Genomic DNA, 6,967 nt, shown 5'->3' on the forward strand with positions numbered 1-6,967 from the left:
AAGTAGAATTTTTGCTCACGAGACTCCAAAGCTTAGAGGGAGCATTGCTGGTCACTGGACCCTTATTCTCAAAAAGCCATATTTGATGAAAGGAACCTTATTTGATGAGACACCCTTTTCCTTACAGCTTCTGCTAAAGCCACAGGAATAAACAGCTTTAAAAGAGGGAGGAACTGCAGTGGGGAATGGCACACAGACACCCCTCCTTTTCCTTCCAGCTTCTGTTACAAGATGGCCACAGGAATAAACAGCTTTAAAAGAGGAAAAGGTGGATTCATGGAGGTTAAGGCTGTGGCCACACACACTAAATAATCCACTTTCAACCAACTTTGGGTACACTTTCTGACTGGATTTTTATGGTGTGAACTGGCAAAATCCGGTATACTTTCTGACTGGATTTTTACTGTGTGAACTGGCAAAATCCAGTTGGAAAGTGGATTATTTAGTGTGTGTGACTGCAGGCCAAGTCTATCAATGGCTACTAGCCATAGAGGCGGAGGGGACCTGTCAACATTCAGAGGCACTAATCCTCTGAATCCCAGAGCCAGGAGGCAACATCAGGGGAAGGCTTCAGCCTCTATGCCCTGTTGCTGGCCCTCCAGAGGAACTGGTTGGCCACTGTGTGAGACAGGATGCTGGACTAGATGGACCATTGGTCTGATCCAGCAGGCTTCTTATGTTCTTAATCCACTGTCATTAGAGTCTAATGGAGGGCAATTTTACCAGTTCTTCCCATCTCACAAAAGTTTTGTGTGCTATGTGGATTTTTGTCCTCTGATCCTACAGCAATGCCTCTTTGAGTATGCGTGGGATCTTCCGTGAGAAAGGGAAGCTAGGAAAGACCTGCTTCTGAGAGTTCATGTACTCATGGTTTGTAGAAGCCAATCTTTTATTGATGTTTTTGTTTTTATTGTTAGACTTCAAGATGCTGTACAAAGGATAAAAACAGACAAGCACTGCTTGCACGCTTGAAATATAAGCAAATCTGTATACTTATAGCAAGAATATTCTCATAGAATATTGTGGCATGCCTTGAGCCTGGGATTTAAGATGATAAGAAAAGCTCATTTCTTGTATCTTTGCTTAGGGCATCCAGGTTTCCTTACTTCCAGAATGGATGAATAAATTTTCAAGTAAACTGAAGTAACTTCGAACATAGTTTGGGGCCTAGTTGTGTGGATATTAGCCTGAACTTGGTTTGGTCAGCTGCTATAGAATATCTTTTCTATTGTAACAAATACCCGTTTATCATTGACTTTTACTTGGTGAGACAGGAATTCTCCAATGTATTTCTACAGGGTCATATTTAGAAGGGAAAATTGCACTTGGCATGACTTCTGCCATCAGCACGCAAATTTATGCTGGCACCCAGCGAAGACTAATATTTCTCAAAGGTTAAGCTGACGCACAAGAATGAAGACGAACTTGCCCTACTCCAGAGGCAATGTCTGGGTAATAGGAAAGGAAGATTGCCTGGTCACATGCAAATGCAGAATTAGAATATACTTACTGTGTCATCCTCATTCCCAAACGGAATGAGGATCGAAGCAGAGGGCGGGGTAAAGAAGGGGGCGGGGCTTCACCACGTGACCGCCCCGCCCCCTAGAGGTTCTCTTCCGGAGCTCCGTAGGTCACATCTCCCCCCCGACTTAGAATATACTTACTGTGTCAGGATTTTCAGAAGTAGAAAAAATGTCAACCACAAATATTTCCATTTGCTTTTAATTTCCATGCTTGGACAAGCTGGTTAAGATCAGGGGGTTGCTTTAAAATATGTTTGTATGAAATGCTTCATTCCAAATGGGAAGGCTAATTTACATCCCCACGCAGCATGAAGAAGATGAATTATTTTCATGAAGTTGTATTTAACCTCACTGTGCTTCATTAATTCTTTCGCTAACTTCTCTCTGTTTCTTGTTCATTTTTGTGTGAATAATTTGTAACATTTTACGTTACTTCCCCATTGATTTTCTTGGATGCCAAATATTTGTAGCCGTTTTTTAAAAGGTCGTCTAGTTTGGTTTCAGAATATTTTTTTTCCTAAGTTCAGCTGTTTTTCTTTCTTCGGTAGCCTTGTAGTATATTCCATCCTCCAGCACATAATTTTTCTAGCTCCTCCAAAGCAAAACCAATGATCTGACTATGAAATAGTTGTGAATTATCCTAGTGGTTCCCATATTTTTAGGCTGATGAGTGCTACCAAAGAAATCCTGTGTTTCTTCAGAATCAACATATGGCACTGTCACCTTGGGGTTGCATTCCAAGCCCACCTGGGGGACCTGTAGCCCATTTGTGGGTGTCCTCAGCAGACTAGGTCTTGGGCAGCTGTCCATGTCCTTGCCCTTGAAGTACTCACACTGAGTCACTTGCAGTTTGAAAATTCCTTTATTCTAGTCCTTTGCCAGCCAAGGTCTTCAGAGTAGCTTCAACACTCCCTTTCCCTGGCCGCTACCTATACAATCCTCTCTTGGTCACACCAGCCATTCCATCTTCATACCTGCTCCTCATATGCACTGCTTGTATCCTATACTACCCAGTTTATCTCTGTGTCCACCCTTAAATCCTCCCCCAGTTTATAGTCCACAGCCGTGGAGTCAGCCCAGAGTCCCTGCCGTCCAAGTGCTCACCAGCTGCTCCACCCTAGAGGCACACCTTCCCTGGACAATATAGCACCTGCCCCTAACAACCAGCCTCTCCTCAGCCAATGCCCTTCTGGCCAGACCCTATCAGTCGGATGAACAATCTCCCGGTGCACTCCACTGGTTCTTAAAGGGCCCCTGTCCCCTATTAGCTCTTCCGTGCCAAAGGCACTCAATATAAATGTTTTTATTCCATTGAACTTGTTCTTGTTTCATTATAATCCCCAGGCCTCAACTGGTCATATGATAAACCAGTACACTGGCTCCTTGAATTGAGCCCACCCTTTTATTTATTTTATTTATTTAAAACATTTGTATGTTACCTTTCCATCCAAGGTCGTAAACAATCAAAACAATGTTTAAAAGGTAGATAAAATAGATAAAATATCTCATCTCCTTTATTTCGCAATCCATTGACCCAGCGGTCCTGAGCAGAACAAATCCGACCAATACCACCTTTATTTCCATCCTCACATAGAGGCCACTGCTGACAGAATATATAAATAGCTGAAACAATTAAATACAGCATATAAGCACACACACAAAAACAAGGAGGAGGGCCAGTAAGAGTTAATGAGGGAAACAACAAATGAAACCAAAATATTTTCACCTGCTGGCAGAGCAGCAGAGGGAGACAGGCAAATCTCCCCTGGTGTGGGAGTTCCAGAGTTTTGGTGCCAGAAGTGAGAAAGCCCTTTCTTGGGTTGCCACTTGGTTAGCCTCAAGAGCAGGAGCACCTGAAGTAGGGCCCCTGAAGATGACTGGAGTATTCAGATAGGTTCATATACAAGTAGGTGGCCTGCTGGCTTAAAGTTCAGTTCCCGCAAATTGACTTGAGCCTGGAAGCCAATTGGGAGCCAAGGTAGGTGGAACAAGACTAGAATGATGTGGTCCTATTCCAGTCGGTGTTCTGGCTTCAGCTTTCTATAATAATAGGAGCTTCTGGAAACTCCTCAAGTGCAGCCCCACATAGAGAACATTGGATTAGTCAGGAGAGAGCAAGGGCTGTAGGAGCAGGTGGTAGGTTTCAGACTTCCAAACTGCCTACATCTTCAGAATGAGTAAGCTGAAAGGTATCCCATACAACTGGGCACGGTCGCACCCAGGAACCATCTGATCCCACCACTGCTAATGTAGAGTCCAAGTCAGAACGAATGTGAGAGATTTATCTGAAAAGTGTTAAGAAAAAATGTTTCAGGAGGCTGTGGAACAGTTAGGGTTGCCAGAGGCTGCTGGTGGGGGGGGGGGACGGGGGGACTGGGACACACCCATTCTTTCCTGGAGATCTTCTTGCTTGTGCATGAAGTGCAAGCATCACAATGACATCACACAGGAGTGACATCATAGCATTTCTGACATTGGGGGTGACACTCTAGGTTTTGGGCAAAGCTCTATGGGTTTGGGGAGGAGGCTTCTTGGGGGTGGGACAGGCACATAGCCAGGATTTTATAATTTGGGGGCCTTTAAATAAGTTGGGGGGCACTGACATCACAAAAATTAAAAAATACAATTTTAAAAACTCACGTTCGCTTGTTAGAGCTGGCAGGAGCAGTTGGAGCAGGCAGCCGCTCATCCAGGGAGACCTCCCCTGGCAGGGCAAGGGCTCCAGAGGCAACAGAGCAAGGGGGCGGGTAAGCAAGTGCCGTGCTCTGGAAGCCAAGCACCATGGAGCTGGCCTCTGCGGTGCTCTGACTGGGCACCCAAACACAAGAGGAGGCAGAAGAGAAGGAGGAACAGGTGCTCTGGATCACACTGCACAACTGCCTTGGCCCTGCTGAAAGTTCCTGCGTAGTCAAAGCCTGCCGGCCCCACTTCACCTGCTGGCCCATCCGCCTAGCTGCCTTGTGCTGCTTCCTGCAGCAGCAATACTTGGGAAGGGGCGGTGGTGGCGGGGAAGCAATCTGCTTGGGGATGGGGCAGCAGTGGCAGCTGTTCAGCTTCTGTGGAAAGGGGAAGTCACATTTGGCATCGCTTGGAGCTTGAGGGCTCCTCGTCCCAGCCTTGCAGGAAGAGCAGAGGGGATGAAAGGCTTCCTTTCACAAGATGGTGTGATGTTGAACACCTATCCACACTACTGGAAAAACTTTGCAAGCCGTGCTTGGGGAAGGGGTGGCGGCAGCGGAGAAGCAAGCCACGCTTGGGGAAGGGGAGGCAGCAGGGAAGCAAGCCATGCTTGAAGGAGGGACGGTGGCAGTGGGCTGGACTAGATGGAAGTTGGGGGGCCTTGTTAGAAAGTCGGGGGTGGGCCCTGAAATGCCCCACTGTAGCTACGGGCCTGGGGTGGGACTTCCCCATGGGCCAGTTGGGCCATAGTGGATTGGGTCCCCCAAAATTGGGGGATCCCTTGGCCCCACCAGGGGAATGGCAACCCTAGGAACAGTCCAGAGAGTTCATACATGTACAGACATCTCTCATCACCAGGTAAGAGTGATGGGTGAGCAGTTCTCTACTACAATTGCAGTTTAATGCAAACCTGCCTGTGATAAACCTGGATCATATGTAATCCAGGAGCACACCAATGGGCTACCCAGCCAGTTGCTATTCTGAATGCTGCTCAATACATAGGCCCAACCCAATTTTAAATGCTGCCTATTTTAAATTATATATAATTCTATTTTGGTGTGAACATTCCACACGCTCTCACAGCATTTGACTCTCTCAGCTGCCACTCAGCTGTCCCTCGACTGCAAGGCCAGCGCTTCCTCAGGGAAATAGCTCAGCAGGCTGCACTGCAGAGAAAGCTGGCCACCACCTTTCAAAGGCTTCCCCCACCTTCCTTCAACAGCAGCAGCAGGGAGGGTCTGGCTGAGAGGAAAGGAGCTGTGGCTCCTGGAAAGCTAGACACCAGGATGAGGACCAGGAAGGAGCTAGCACCTAAAGTGCCGTGGGAGCAGCAGGCGGCACAGTGGGCAAGAGGCAGGCAAAAAAAAAATGCAAGCAAGAGGCAGAGGAAGCCCTGGCAGGAGCTGCCAAGGGGCTGCCAGGCAGGCAGGCAGGGTGTCTGGAGGAGCATGAAAGTCCTAACTGTAGTGATGACTTGTATAACCCAGCCGACAGTGTTCCTACCTTTGCACCTGGGACTGAATAAACTAGATTCCTTCTGGCTAGCTACTCATACTTCTGCATTTCCTTAAGTTCCTTAAGTTCAGTTTACAGCTTTTGCCTGTGTTCAGCTATCTCCTATAGGCAGCTACTATTAGTGACCTTCAGTGCAGTTTGGTGTAGTGGTTAAGTGTGCGGACTCTAATCTGGGAGCACTGGGTTGGATTCCCCACTCCTCCACTTGCACTTGCTGGATGACCTTGGGCAAACCATAGTTCTGGCACAGCTGTTCTTGAAAAAATCAGTTTCTGACAGAGCTCTCTCAGTCCCACCTACCTCACAGGGTATCTGTTGTGGGGAGGGGAAGGGAAAGGAGTTTGTAAGCCACTCTGAGACTCCCTTGGGTAGTGAAGGGCAGGGTATGAATCCAATTTCTTCTTCTTCTTCTTAAGGTCCACCTTGGTTCTGATACCTAGTTCAGTAAACTGGGATTGGTGCCTGCTATTGGAATGGTATTCTGTTACTTCTGACAATTATTTTGGCGCAGGGCTCTTTTTGTAGCAGGAACTCCTTTGCATATTAGGTGACACACCCCTAATGTAGCCAATCCTCCAAGAGCTTACAGTAGCCCCTGTAAGAAGAGCTTGTCTGGGGGAAAGCCGACAGGATATGAAAAGTCTCTGGTTCGGGTTGGCTCATCTCAGAGAGATGAGGGGTAGCTGTTGCTTTTCTACAGGGAGGTGGATTGAAATTGTCCACTGATACCATGGCTAGTGGCATGGACTGCCTGACAAGGTCTCGAGATAGCAAGAGTTGTATGGGAAATTATAGCTGTTTCTTTACAAATGCTAGAAGTGTCCGAGGTAAAATCGGGGAGTTGGAGTGCTTGGTGTTGGAGGGAAAAATAGACATTGTGGGTATTTCAGAAACTTGGTGGGATGACGAAAATCAGTGGGATACAGTGATTCCTGGTTATATATTATATCGGAAGGATAGGGGGAGAAGGGTTGGAGGTGGGGTGGCTCTGTATGTCATAGAGGGTATAAAGTCCAGAAAGATTGAGAGGCTAAGATAATTGGATTTGCTTCTGGAAATTCTATGGGTTGAAATGGGGGGCCAAAAGGAAACTTAACACTGGGAGTTTCTTATCGCCCACCAGATCAAAAGATAGAGGAGGATTATAAAATGATGAATGAATTCAAGATAGCAGCTAGACAAAAACACTGTGTCGTAATAGTTGATTTTAACTACCCGCACATTGATTGGGTCAATATGTGTTCTAGTCG

Source organism: Gekko japonicus, unplaced genomic scaffold (genome assembly GCF_001447785.1).
Source record: "Gekko japonicus isolate JY-2015 unplaced genomic scaffold, Gekko_japonicus_V1.1 scaffold335, whole genome shotgun sequence".
In the NCBI taxonomy this organism is placed as follows: Eukaryota; Metazoa; Chordata; class Lepidosauria; order Squamata; family Gekkonidae; genus Gekko; species Gekko japonicus.